General features: G+C 33.4%; 1 pseudogene; it reads right to left on the bottom strand.

Annotated features, from left to right (window-relative positions):
* Positions 1–1899: 1899 nt before the first annotated feature.
* Positions 1900–3860, bottom strand: LOC117685600 (ATP-dependent DNA helicase RecQ-like; annotated as a pseudogene).
* Positions 3861–14404: the final 10544 nt, after the last annotated feature.

The raw sequence follows: 14404 nt of genomic DNA, 5'->3' as shown, positions 1-14404 counted from the left end.
TACATTAACGAAAAAGTATAAATGAATATTTTGTTTAAAATCATTATTAGTAGAATGCTACCTATATAGTCTTATTTTCATTTTGTTAAAAGTATGCATCGTATATAGAAGCCACCTCGGTTTTGTATAAAATATCGTATATCTAAAATCTGAGTACCTAAATAAATCACTTAATTGCAAGGGCATACACTTACCTGACCCCGACAAACTTTTACATGTGAATTTGAAATATGCTATGTAACTTAAAAACTTCTACGATCCTTGTAAAATCTTACAAATTAATTATTTTTTAATGAAATTAACCCTGTGACCTTCAAAATTATTCAACATATGCATTATGAATTACGGTTTTTACTAACAAATATTCTTATCGTAAAAAGTTCGCACCGTTTTTCAAAATCTACGATATAACATCAAGTTATTTCATAATTCAGTTGTGAATTCTGACATGATTATGCCCTTGCAATATTGGATTTTTTAAATGACCTCAAAACCACAAATATATCTTCTTGTACCATGCGACTGCCATATCACGTGACCACTATGAACATAAAATATTGTACTGTTATATATATATTTTAGAAATATATTGCATTTGAGTGACTGTTATTGATTTTAAAAAGGACATGCCAGTTTAACTAAAGTGTACGTGTTTTCATCACAAAATTTTGCCCATATTTTTATTTACCGCCTTAACTGTACTGCGAATTTGACCACGTTGCGATATATCATGCATCTTTTATGAAATGCGCCCTCCTATTACGCGATACAAATGATGCTTACAAAATGGGCGATGGCGATAGAGTTCTTAGTAATTCAAAATTTCAAATGCTGTTATCAAGGGCGGGAAATCATACCGAGTATCAACTGTGGTTATTTCGATACATGGCAAACTGTCTCTGTCTTCTCACCCCGAGAATGGCCTATGAGTACAAGCGAAAATTTAGTAGAGCTACTTGTGCAAACTGTAAAAAAAGCTGTGTATGCACAAGGTGCCAACGCAACATTCTCAAGCGTCAGAAAAGCAGCACTTGCCATCCAAGTTCAAGATGAAATCAAGAACAACTTTCAAAACAAATGCGACAAAAAACAAAGAGGAAAGAAACGCCCACCCGTATCAAAACTAGTGGACATTTCTGCTATGGCTTCCGAACTTGTCTCTATCTTTGACTTTGTACCAGGACGCGAACATCCATCATTTACTAAATTTAAAGACGTGTTCTTGAATATCAAAGTTGATGAACTTCATAAATGGCTAACTATAAACAAAGAAAGACTAAGCTATGAAACAGTTTAATTCGGCAGTAATTAAACATTGTTGACCCAGATACGATATTCAGAATTTTTTAAAGAAAATTATTACAATCTAATTTGAACTATACAAGATTCATTTTATTGAATTTGCAAAGGTCATTTCAGATGTTAAAAATGATTTTATGAGTACTTGAAATGTATATTGTAATGATAAATTTGTGCACTGATGTTGAAAGTAGTATTGTTGGTATCTGCATTTCATGTTTTTATGAGAGGACCATTAATAAAAAGCAAATCACTGAAATTGACAACGTTTATTTCAAATGTATTATAGAAAATCAAATAATCATCAAGAACAATTCAATAACAAGTTGAAAAAAATATAATGTAGGAAGTACACTTTCCCATTTTTGCAACATGTTAAAAATCGCCCTCATCATTAATTGTATACATATATATATCCCAAAAGACATCTAATTTAATTGAACATATTTTAATTGCAATATCATAGCTCCATATGGGAAATTTTCGCATGACATCATCAGGACTAAATAATGTGTCACAATATTTCACAATGTTGTCAATCACCTCATCTGTCGGTCCACACATCACATCTGTTATCATCTGTGTTGAATGAAAATTTAAGCAGATTGAGTTTATGATGCAACAGTGATTTCTCACTTTCACTGGTGTGTCTTTTCATCTCTTCTTCATCTGAATCAGCATCCTCGGAATGTTGGTTAAATGCAGGGTGTGTTCTTTGGCATTCAGCATGACCTCATTCACATTTTCGCTCACAAATATCACAACAGTTGTGTAATGGAATTATGATTGCTGCTTTATGAACATATCCTTCACATAATAACTTGCGTCTACATTCTGCATTATCTGACATAATTTTAAAAGGTCAGACTCCACAATTTTCAAGTGACCCTTATGTGCCTTGTAAAGGACAAGTTCATTGGCTAATGATCCATCCCGTCCTCCGCGTCCCATCTGTTGTACAAATGTGTCCATTTCCCTTGGCAATCCATAATGTATGATGTAATTTGCCCCATGAAAGTTCACACCCATTCCGGCAGAGTTTGTGCAGATTAGTATTCGAATATGTCCATCTTTGGCCATATCCATTCGAATTTCATCTTTGTTGGTGTCTGGTGTCTTGCTATGATACATTTCAAAGTGTTCTTTTTTATTGAAGAACTTGTAAAAAGTAGCATACACTTTAGAAACTGTGGATATTGTCTCACAAAATATAATGTCTTGGAAGCTTTTCTTTCGATTTTTTCAAGACATCCAGCAACCACATAAATGTAGACTCAATATTGTCATTATTTGGTATTTGAAGAGATGATATCTTATTATTTTGTCGGTCGGGGCTTTCTGTGATAACTTCACATCCTGCTTCAAAACACAACATCTTCATTATCTGTCTCCTATTTGAGGGCCCGGAAGTTGCTGTTAGAGCAACAAGTGGTACTTCAGGGCATAACGACCTCAATTGTCCAATCTGTGAAAACCATTCTCTAAATGGTTCCTCTTGATCAGTACCTTCCGCCGTGGAAATAAAAATCAACAATTAGTATTAGATTAACATGTGATGTATACATACATATTGTGATGTTTCTTAACAGAATCAGTCCCAATTTGTTTACTGCAATATTGTCTTTGAGTATACAACATTACTACATTAATACCATGTGCAATGTACATGGAGAACGTCATACAGCAAACTCTCAGAGATCTAATAATTACTTTAAGGGAAAGAAAATAACTTTATACATGTAGTAAGTATGATAATTAATATGTTATTGGTGTGTTCATAATATTTATCATGTTATATTGTAATCATTAAAACTGAGCACTAGCACCTAAAATTATATACTACAAGATCATGTCATTTTAAAACATAAAAGACTTGTAGGAACTAGAAAACTGAGTTTTATCAAGTGTTCTATGAGGCGTTCACTCCCGAAGTGTGGTCAATTGTTTAGCTTTACGAATGTGCTTGTACTATACTCAGATGTAGACATCCAACACTTTAAATCTCATATAATTTCTTTAATAGTGTGTTATTGCAATATCAAATAAATAATTCATAAATGTACCATTGTAAAACTGTATGCGCCTCGTCTACTGCGATCAGCTTTAATTTTTTCTGGTATATCAATGATTTCAACATCTCACGCCACTTCTTACTGGCTAGGAGCATCTCCGGGCTTCCATACACAAAGTCATATGATCCACGTTCTATTTCAGTGTTTACCATAGCATTTTTTCCAATGAATGTTGCCTTAAAACCGAGCTTTGCTAATTTAGTACTCTGTTCGGTCATAATATTAATTAGAGGTGCAATAACTAACACGCATGTATTTAGGTATACAAGTGGGAAACATTCGTAAGTCAGCAATTTTCCACTACCAGTTCTCGTACTCAGAAACACGTCACGTCCTTGTTGAAGCGATAGTATACTTCTATTCTGCGTCTCTGTCATAGAGTCTAATTGGAACGACTGCAAATTTCAGCTTCTCTGTTTACACGTTTCGTAGAGGGCGCCATGTTTATCGAGTATGGGAGTAAGACGGATTTTCATTGGATAAATAGTATCAAAGGCACGTAACTCTTTACAAACCGATAAACGGCGCGGTTAAAGCTACTAAATCTGCCAAGGGTGAATAGAGAAACACCGTGGATCGTCACCCTTGGCTAGCGAAGATGTGCACTAACAGGGTACAGTGCTGCTAATTGTATCCTGAAAGTTGACAAGGATAGGATAGGATAGGATGCAGGATGCACGATACATGATAGAAATATAAAAGTTCAGTTCTATCCTATCCTATCCTATCCTATCCTGCATCCTGAAGCCAATCAGATTCGAGTATAAATTTCAGAGTTATTTTGCGAAACGAAAATTGGCTAAACAATGTATTTTCAATGTCAATTTAATACGTTTTACAAGTTAAACCATTTAAGAATAATTATTATATCAAGAACGCGGTGCATAACAATTATGCGCGCTAAAATGTCCGCGCTACATCTTTGTTAATTCGTACGCAAGTACAGAGTTACTGCGAGAATTCGATGCAGCATTTGACAAAGTCAGAAATAGATTTCTGTATTTACTTCATTTAAAGTCTGCAAATTAATAAAAGCTTGAATTTATAAACGACCAATTTGGCATTTTAAAAGATAAACATGTATACAAGAAACAGATATTGCTTCACGTTTCATATAATTTCTTCGATGCCCAATACATGTAACAGGGACGCATATTTCTGTCCGATATTAACCTGGTAGCAAGACTTTTAGGCCCCAAGATGTTTAGGCCCTTCATTGATAAGACGCTTAGGCCCCAACATGTTTAGGCCCCAAGATGTTTCGGCACCAGCCTACATTTTTCTAAGTTAATTATAATTTTCATTTTATTTTTTAAATGAATAATGGTTTAGGCACCAGCATACATTTGTATAATTATAATTATAATTAATTTATTATTTAAAACTTCATTTACTTAAAAAATTATAAAGAAGTATAATCTGCATCTTATGCATAATTTATTATTTTTTAAATATCATATCATTTTGTCACACCATTATATTTTCTATATTTAATTTTCTAATTAGAGATCAAAGAAACGGTAAAGACTTTCATTTACTTTGTGTATGACATGAATTAAATTGTTAAAACAACACCCCCGCCGTATCGATCCTGCTCCCTCTCTAGATAGGTGCTAATTAGGAGAAGATAATGAAGAGATCCTCTAGTAATACAATGAGGGTTTCACATCTCACGTTGGAAGTAAACCATGAAGAGACGGGTCTCCAAAAGAAGACAGGCCAACTACAATGTACAAGTTAAGCTTCATTGGCAGAAAAATTACATAATTTGGGGAGATATCCTTCAATTGTACAAGTATGATCACAGAAATAATATTTCACTTGTATTTAGGTAATAAGTAGGTGAATTCTTTAAGGATATATAAGGGTTCTTAAAAATATTATGTATAAATCAGTTGCCATAAATAAGCTTACTGAACAATTTTATTACATTCAAGTGTGGTATAATTCCTATAATAGAAAAAAATACAATAATTTGTTTTCTTTTCTTGAAATATCAATAATGAAATACTTCCCCTTATATAACATTTGTTCGTTTCTTTGTGATGATAGTATGATTTGATCACGGTATTGACTGATTTAAAGTACGGACACATAACCACGCACGATGATACTATCATTGATAGCGTGTGCATGCAAGTTAATAGCATAATGTTTTTCGTGATTAAAGTTTTTCAAGAACTTGTATATAAAGTAAACAACGCCATGTTTGCGTAAAGATTGTTAGTTTACTACAAATTAAAGTAAATTGCATTTATTGGCTCCAAAGTGCTAAAAAGCCATGTACTTTCAACTATCAGTTATTATTATAACAACAGGTGCCTGAACATCTTGGGGCCTAAACATCTTGGGGCCTAAACATCTTACCTGGGGCCTAACCGTCTTGGGGCCTAAACATGTTGGGGCCTAAACGTCTGCAATTCATTAACCTGAACATATCGAATTGATAAATGTTAGCTAGCTATAAATACTTTAAAAATAACTCCGAGTGGTTTAACTATAAACGATGTAAACTTACTTAAAAAATTATTTATTTCCAGATCGTGTTTACATTTATCACCGAACGAATCGCTCGAATAATGAGAATTACGCTCAGTTATATGTGATAAGAAAATAATTTGATAAAAATATGTGACTAAACAGTTCCTCAATTAGTGCATTGAAGTTATTTATCTGTTTTTTATGCATAAATATAATTAAATCAAAAATCGAATCGCTTACCTGTTTGTTTACGTTATTGTGTCCATCCCGCGTACGATTTAATTTTACCGTAATACAGGTAAGTAAATTATCCCGCTCGATGAATATTCGGTTTTAAGATTTAAATATTCATTTTGAGTACTACATTAATTGATAAAATCGTTTTATTCTTAAATTTCGTTTCATTTAACTTGCATTCCTATATTTTGAAAGTATGGGATAGGATAGGATAGGATAGAGCTTATTTGCAGGATAGGATGCAGGATACAGGATATAGGATAGGATAGGACAGTTTTGTCAACTTTCACGATAGCAGCACTGTATCATAAATTTGAAGAAGATGACCATGAAGGGGGGGGGGACACCTCACTCTCATCAAGTAATGATCTACATACAGGACATGCACTTGATATGGAAAACCAGCCAACTATGCATTCTTTGCAAAAAATATGATTGCATTTTGAAATATATGGTTCACAAGGAACACCACGACAAATCGAACACATAAATGGGCAACTTCTACATGACGAAATCGCTCAATAGGAATGCTCGTAATAACAACATTTTCAATTGTTCAGATGAACCAGGCTCAGAAGCACATGCATCAGCAATTGCCAACTTATCTAGAGGGGGAAAGGGGGAATTATCTACAGGGACAGGAATGGAGCATGTTGACGAACATGATAGATGATCGATAGAAGAAGAGGATGATGTTGAAGGTGATGGACAGTCGGGGGATGTCGCAGGTCTTGATCTGTCTTGACTGTCTTTGTCCGTACTGTGATAGAAACGTTTTTGACGAATAAAACTGTTCTTAGTAGACTGGGATGTGACACTTAGTTTTCTCTTTAACACTTTCTTTGGTCGGCCAGGTTTTACATAACAAATGTCACAATTGTCAGAATGGGGCAAAAATTCATGCAAAACAGGTAAGTTAATTAAGGTGGCATCTTCAGTTTGACTATATCGTGTAAGTCTAAGTCTACATGGGGTACAAATTTTAGAAGGATGAATGTTCAAAGAGTCACTGTCAATGTCGATGTTGTAAAGGGATGTGATTGCCGACTTGAAGTTTTCTTTGGGATGAGACTTTGAATTTATAGGAATTTTTACACCACAAAGTCTGCACAAACTGTTCAACTTTAATTCATGCTCCATTTCTGTGGAAGAAGTGAAATAAAATATTTCAAAATAAATAAAATCACCATCATATTTTTCTGTATTTTTATTTATGTAGCAAATAAATGTGTTCATATGCAAATAGACATGAAAATAAATAACTGTCCAACTGCCCACATATAAATTTCCATTTACCATCCCATAATGGCCCAATCCCCTCATCATGCATCAATCATTTTTAATTATTTGCTTATGGACACACTGATTAACAACATGTTTATGTATGTTGTTGACTTGCTATATATATGCAAAAAGTACATGACTAGCCATGTACAGGAAATTCATATCAAATATCTGATGAAAAACCAATTTAATGTATATATGTATGTACAGTCAATTTTGACATATATTCACATTTTTATCAATACAATTTATGTACATATATATGTTGAATATTTAAACAGATGGGGTGTTCCCAGGCCATAGGCCTTTATTTTGAGCAAAGAAACACAATGTGTTAATAAAATAGGTACACATGGGTATCAATGGTATTATTAAGCTGCTCATTGACCTTTACTGTATATATAAGTAGTATTCAAACTATTTTTGATGATTGTTTTAATCACACAAGCTAACAGAACATAACAAAACATAAAAACTTTCAACAGTTGCCATGCTACTATAACTATTGTAGTTTAAAGAGAGACAGCTTGTATTTATTTCGTTAAATCTGCAGTTTCTTTTCTTTATTTGCCATCAACTACCATTTTCAGCACTTTTTGTACCAAGACTTTTCAATTTCAATGAATGTGTAACCCTGTTTATCGATAGTGTAACCAAGTAAACAAAAATTTACGTGAATCTACATGTCCTCTATGACCTTGGTAAAATTATCTCTTTTTACAGAAAAATTTCATAAAACAATAAAAATTATTCAAAAATTTATTTACAAGCGCAATATATTAAAAAAAAATGTACCGGAAGTAAACAATATCAATTTTAAATTACCGTTTCAAAATTTTCTCTAAGACGATCAAACTCAACTCATACCGATCGGGTTCGTTATTGCATGTACTTTCTGTTTCAAGTTCATGCGCATAGATATAAAAATAGAATAATATTCGGTACTCCTTGCGCATGTACCATATCTTGTGGTTTTAAATCTGAAGCAGAGTGTGGAAAGCACCGTGACGTCATAGTTGTAATGCATTTTTTTTTTAAAAGTGGCCGACTTAGTAGGAGACGGGAAGTTTGATAGTGTAGTAATTCGTCAGCTAAGTAATATTTAAGGTCTTCCGTTTCCAGCGGAAGACCTTATTGTTTTCCTACTGGTTCTAATTAAGGTGTTATGTTTCCAGCGGAAGACCTTATTGTTTTCGTACTGTTTCTTATTAAAGTCTTCCATTTCCAACGGAAGACCTTATAGTTTTTGTACTGTTTCTTCTTCTTATTTTTTTCCCACAAATTTTGTGCAGACGATTTCTCAAAAACTACTCGACCGATTTCCACCATTTTTTTCACAGATGATTAGACTTGATATGAACTTAATTCGTTTTTGATTATTTTCTTGTCATCTCTTCCGGTACCGATTTATCAGCCATTTTGTTCATTTTTACGACCTATTTTGTGCACACTAAAACTCTGAAACTATCAGAGACATGAATATGAAATTTTCAGGATAGGTAGACCATAGTCTGGAGTTGAGCCTATTGTTTTTGTTTTACGCCAGTGGCGCCATTCTTAGGAGCTCACTTTGGCTCGAAAATTGGGTACGAATTTTATTCCCAATTTTTTCTCTACAAGATTTATCAGAGATGGGTCGATAGATTTTCTTGAAATTTGCAGGAGTAATAGAACAAAACTTTATCCTCAGGAATTTATTTCATTTTTTCCAAAGTTCATTTCCTGTCGTCCGTTTCCTGTCCCGCGTCAAAAATCTTGTGACATCAATAATCAATAATGATAAGGACTTGGGCATTCAGACTTTCTAGGATTAAAGATCTATAGTTGTAAATGTCTTCAAACTATTTTGTTTTGTTCTTCTTAACTTCCGGTCGTCACCGGAAGCACTCTAAAAATTAATTTTTTTGCATTAATTTTATTTCATAGAAAATTAAAGTATAAGTATTAATCCTTACATATGTCATCTATCCAATGTTAAATAAATAAAAAAAAATTCTACTTCCGGTGAGATATCTTAAATATCTCAGCCTTTTTTGAATAACTGTTTTACCAACAAGATGTCAGAAAGTCAAGAGATGAATACACCAAACTAAGAAAGATGATTAACATTTGATAGAAAATGTGTTTAACCACTTTCATTTTGTCGACCGTCACTTCCGGTCCTAATCGGAAAAGTTCAAACAAATCAAGCTGTTTGAAAGTTTAACTATTTCTTCGACAATTTTAGTAAAATTGATAAACAAAAAAAAAATGACTCCACGAGACCTCAAATATAGTGACGACTTGAACAACCAAACTTTGTTGGATGATTGCCTAAAGTAGGTATCTGTGTTTACCTTATTTTGATTGATTCGTCGTCACTTCCGGTTGTCACCGGAAGCACTTAAAAAATTGTTCTCCCTTATTTTGTATATTTTACATGGAATGAATATATCAGTACACGATCTTATATATTTTAACTATACAATGTTAAATAAGCAATCTAATTTTACTTCCGGTGAGTTATATCAAATATCTTAAATACCGGTAGCTATCCATATAATAAATTTTATATCCGCGAAATTTTAGTCACTGTAAGTGATTGAGACATGAAACTTTTATGAATGATAGACAAATGATTGAAGATGTGTTCAACGGGTTTAATTTTGTCAATCGTCACTTCTCGTGCACATCGGACGGGTTCAAACAATTCATGTTTTTTCTTAGGTGTTTCATCTGGCATGATAAACAGTGATGTACACTAGGCATATATAAGATATATAAAACAAAAGTGGTAAAGAATCAAAAGTTCTGTCCAACAAAATCAAGAAAAGGGGCTGGCCCCTTTATTTAGGGGCCAAGGCACTCTTAAACTCTATTTCAAATAACTTTAAAACGATAAAGATTTTGTAATGCATTATAGAAGCAAAGTTGTTGATCGTACCTATATCTATTAGAAAAAATCATTGCCACGCCCATTTATTACGTAATTAGGAATTTTTAGGGGAAAAGCACTTAAACTTTGACGCGATCTATCTAGAGAAGTAGAAATATTTTGTTAGACATCATAGAAGAGAAAATGTTTGAATTTATGATTTAAATCGATTCCACTTGTCAAAACACGAATTGTTGTCCCCCATTAAGGATCTAAAGGGCTGGCCCCTAAAATATTCAATCATTTGTATCTCAAAAATGATCAACAATATAAGATGGGTGTAAGAACAAAAATGTTAGCATTCTTAAGACCTTTTCAAAGAAATCAGGAAAAAGGGGCTGGCTCCTTCTTTTGGGGGGGGGGGGGGACAAGAGACTCGAAAAGTCTATTTCAAAATACATAAAAACGATTAAGATTTCGTAATGCATTATAGAAGCAAAGTTGTTGATTGTAGCAATATCTATCTGGAAAACTCATTGCCACACATATTTATTACGTATATAGCGAATTGTATACATTATCTGAAAGTGTGTGTGTAGGGGGGGGGGGGGGGGGGTTATTCTTAAATTGTATCGATTATTCATGGTATGATTTCAAACAGAAATCGCAAGGAAGACCTGCTCATTACTGGTAACGAGATCGTATCTAGTTAAGGTATTCCGTTTCCAACGGAAGACCTTATAGTTTTCGTACGATTTCTTATTATTAAGGTCTTCCGTTTCCAACGGAAGACCTTATAGTTTTCATACTGTTTCTTCTTATTTTTTTTTTCCAAATTTTTTTGCACGAGATTTCTCGAAAACTGTTCAACTGATTTCAACCATTTTTTCACAGAAGATGGGCCTTGATGTAAATTTAATAAATTTTGAGATTTTTCCTGTCATCACTTCCGGTACTGATTTATCGGCCATTTTGTACATTTTTACGACCTATTTTGTGCAGAGCTGATCTCAGAAACTATCAGAGATATGACTATGAAATTTTCAGGATAGGTAGTCTATAGTTTGAAGTTGTGCACTATTATGTTGTTTTACGCCAGTGGCGCCAATTCTTGGAGCTCGCCTGGGCACAAAAATTGGGTACGAATTTCTATTCAAAATTTTCATACGTTTTGATCTGTATCTTTTTATGAGTTGATATTTTGTAAAGACATATATTACAAAAGTAGTAGATAATCAAACGTTTTTTCCAACGAAATCAAGAAAAAGGGGCTGGCCCCTTTATTTAGGGGCCAAGACACCTGTAAACTCTAATACAAATAACTTAAAAACGATTAAGATTTTGTAATGTTTTATAGAAGCAAAATTGTTGATCGTCACAATATCTGTCAGAAAAAATTATTGCCACGCCCATTTGTTACGTAATTAGGGATTTTTAGGGGCCAAAGTACTTAAACTTTGACGCAATATATCTAGAGAAGGAGACATATTTTGTTAAGCATTGTAGAAGAGAATATGCTTGCATTGAAGATTCTCATCGATTCCATCAATCAAAATACCAATCTCTGTTCCCATTAGGGATCTAGAGGGCTGGCCACTTAAATATTCAAACATTTGTATCTCAAAAATGATAAACAATTTTAGATACGTGTAAGAACAAAAAATGTTAGAATTTGTAAGACCTTTCGAATGAATTCAAGAAAAAGGGGCTGACCCTTAAATGAGGGGCCAAGACACTCGTAAACTCTATTACAGATTACTTAAAAATGATAAAGATTTCGTAATGCATTATAGAAGCAAAGTTGTTGATCGTCACAATATCTATCAGGAAAAATCATTACCACGCCCATTTATTACGTAATTTGTGAATTTTAGGTGCCAAAGTACTTAAACTTTGACGGAATATATCTAGAGAATCAGAGATATGACTATGAAATTTTCAGGATAGGTAGTCTTTAGTTTGAAGTTGTGCACTATTGTGTTGTTTTACGCAAGTGGCGCTATTTCTTGGAGCTCGCCTAGGCACGAATATTGGGTACGAATTTTTATTCAAAATTTTCATACGTTTTGATCAGTATCTTTTTATCAGTTGATATTTTGTTAAGATATATATAACAAAAGTGGTAGATAATCATACGTTCTTTCCAACGAAATCACGAAAAAGGGGCTTGCCCCTTTTTTTAGGTACCAGGAGACTCGTAAACTCTATTACAAATAACCTAAAAACGATAAAGATATTGTAATCTATCATAGAAGCAAAGTTGTTTATAATACCAATATCTATTAGAAAAGATCATTGCCACGCCCCTTTAAAACTCAAAGGTTTTTTTTGGGCCAAAGTACTTACACTTGGACGCAAATATCTAGAAAATGAGAGATATTTTGTTAAACATTGTAGAAGAGAAAGTGTTTGCATTGATGATTCTAATAGATTCCATTAATCAAAGCACCAATGTATGTCCCCATTAAGGATCTAGAAGGCTGGTCCCTGAAATATTCAATCATATTTATCTCAAAAATGAAGAACAATTTTAGTTGGTTGTAAGAACAAAAAATGTTAGTATTCGTGGGACCTTTTGAATGAATTCAAGGTAAAGGGGCTGGTCCCTTAAATTAGGGGCCAAGAGACTCGTAAAGTCTCTTACAAATACCTTAAAAACGATCAAGATTTTGTAATGCATTATAGAAGCAAAGTGATCGCCACAATATTAGTTTGTAAAACTCATTGCCACATCCACTGATGACGTCATTAGGGATTTTAGGGGACTAAAATCTTAAATCTTTAATGTGCTGTATGTGAAAAGGCAAAACTCTTTGTCATGCATTTGAAAGGATATTGACAATCGTATACATTATCTGAAGGGGAGGGGTTGAGTGGAAATTCTGAAATTTTATTGATATTTTAATGGTATCGTTTAAAAAATTGAACGGAAGACCTACTCATTACTCGTAACGAGATCGTATCTAGTTATTATTATTTTTTTCCACAAATTTTGTGCACGCGATTTCTCGAAAACTATTCGACCGATTTCAGCCATTTTTTCACAGAAGATGACACTTGATGTAAACTTTATACATTTTTGAGATTTTTCCTGTCTTCACTTCCGGTACCGATTTATCGGCCATTTTGCACATTTTTACGACCTATTTTGTGCAGAGTAGATCTCAGAAACTATCAGAGATATGACTTTGAAATTTTCAGGATAGGTAGTCTATAGTTTGAAGTTGTGCACTATTGTGTTGTTTTACGCCAGTGGCGCTATCTCTTGGAGCTCGCCTAGGCACGAACATTGGGTACGAATTTTTATTCAAAATTTTTATCAGTTGATATTTTGTTAAGATATATATAACAAAAGTGGTAGATAATCATAAGTTCTTTCCACCGAAATCAAGAAAAAGGGGCTGGCCCCTTTAATTAGGGGTCAAGAGACTCGTAAACTCTATTACAGATAACTTAAAAACGATAAAGATATTGTTATATATTATAGAAGCAAAGTTGTTGATAATACCAATATCTATCAGAAAAAATTATTCCATACCCCTTTATTACGTAATTAGGGATTTTTAGGGGCCAAAGTACTTAAACTTTGACGCAATATATCTAGAGAAGGAGACATATTTTGTTAGACATCTTAGAAGAGAAAATGTTTGCATTTATGATTTAAATCGATTCCGTTAATCAAAACACCAATGTCTGTCCCCATTAGGGATCTACAGGGCTGGCCCCTAAAATATTCAAACAGTTGTATCTCAAAAATGAACAACAATTTAGGATGGGTTTAAGAACAAAAAAAGTTTGTATTCTCAAGACCTTTTCAAAAAAATCAAGAAAAAAGGGGCTGGCCCCTTTATTTAGGGGCCAAGAGACATGTAAACTCTATTACAGATAACTTAAAAACGATAACGATATTGTTATCAATTATAGAAGTAAAGTTGTTGATAATACCAATATCTATCAGAAAAAATTATTCCATACCCCTTTATGACGTAATAAGGGATTTTTAGGGGCCAAAGCATTAAACTTTAACGCAATATATCTAGAAAAGGAGACATATTTTGTTAGACATTATAAAAGAGAAAATGTTTGCATTTATGATTTAAATCGATTCAGTTAATCAAAACACCAATGTCTGTCCCAATTAGGGATCTACAGGGCTGGCCCCTAAAATATTCAAACA

This window comes from Magallana gigas, chromosome 4 (genome assembly GCF_963853765.1).
Source record: "Magallana gigas chromosome 4, xbMagGiga1.1, whole genome shotgun sequence".
NCBI classification, from domain to species: Eukaryota; Metazoa; Mollusca; class Bivalvia; order Ostreida; family Ostreidae; genus Magallana; species Magallana gigas.
Note: the sequence above shows the minus strand (reverse complement) of the source record. Positions and strands in the feature narration are given on the sequence as shown.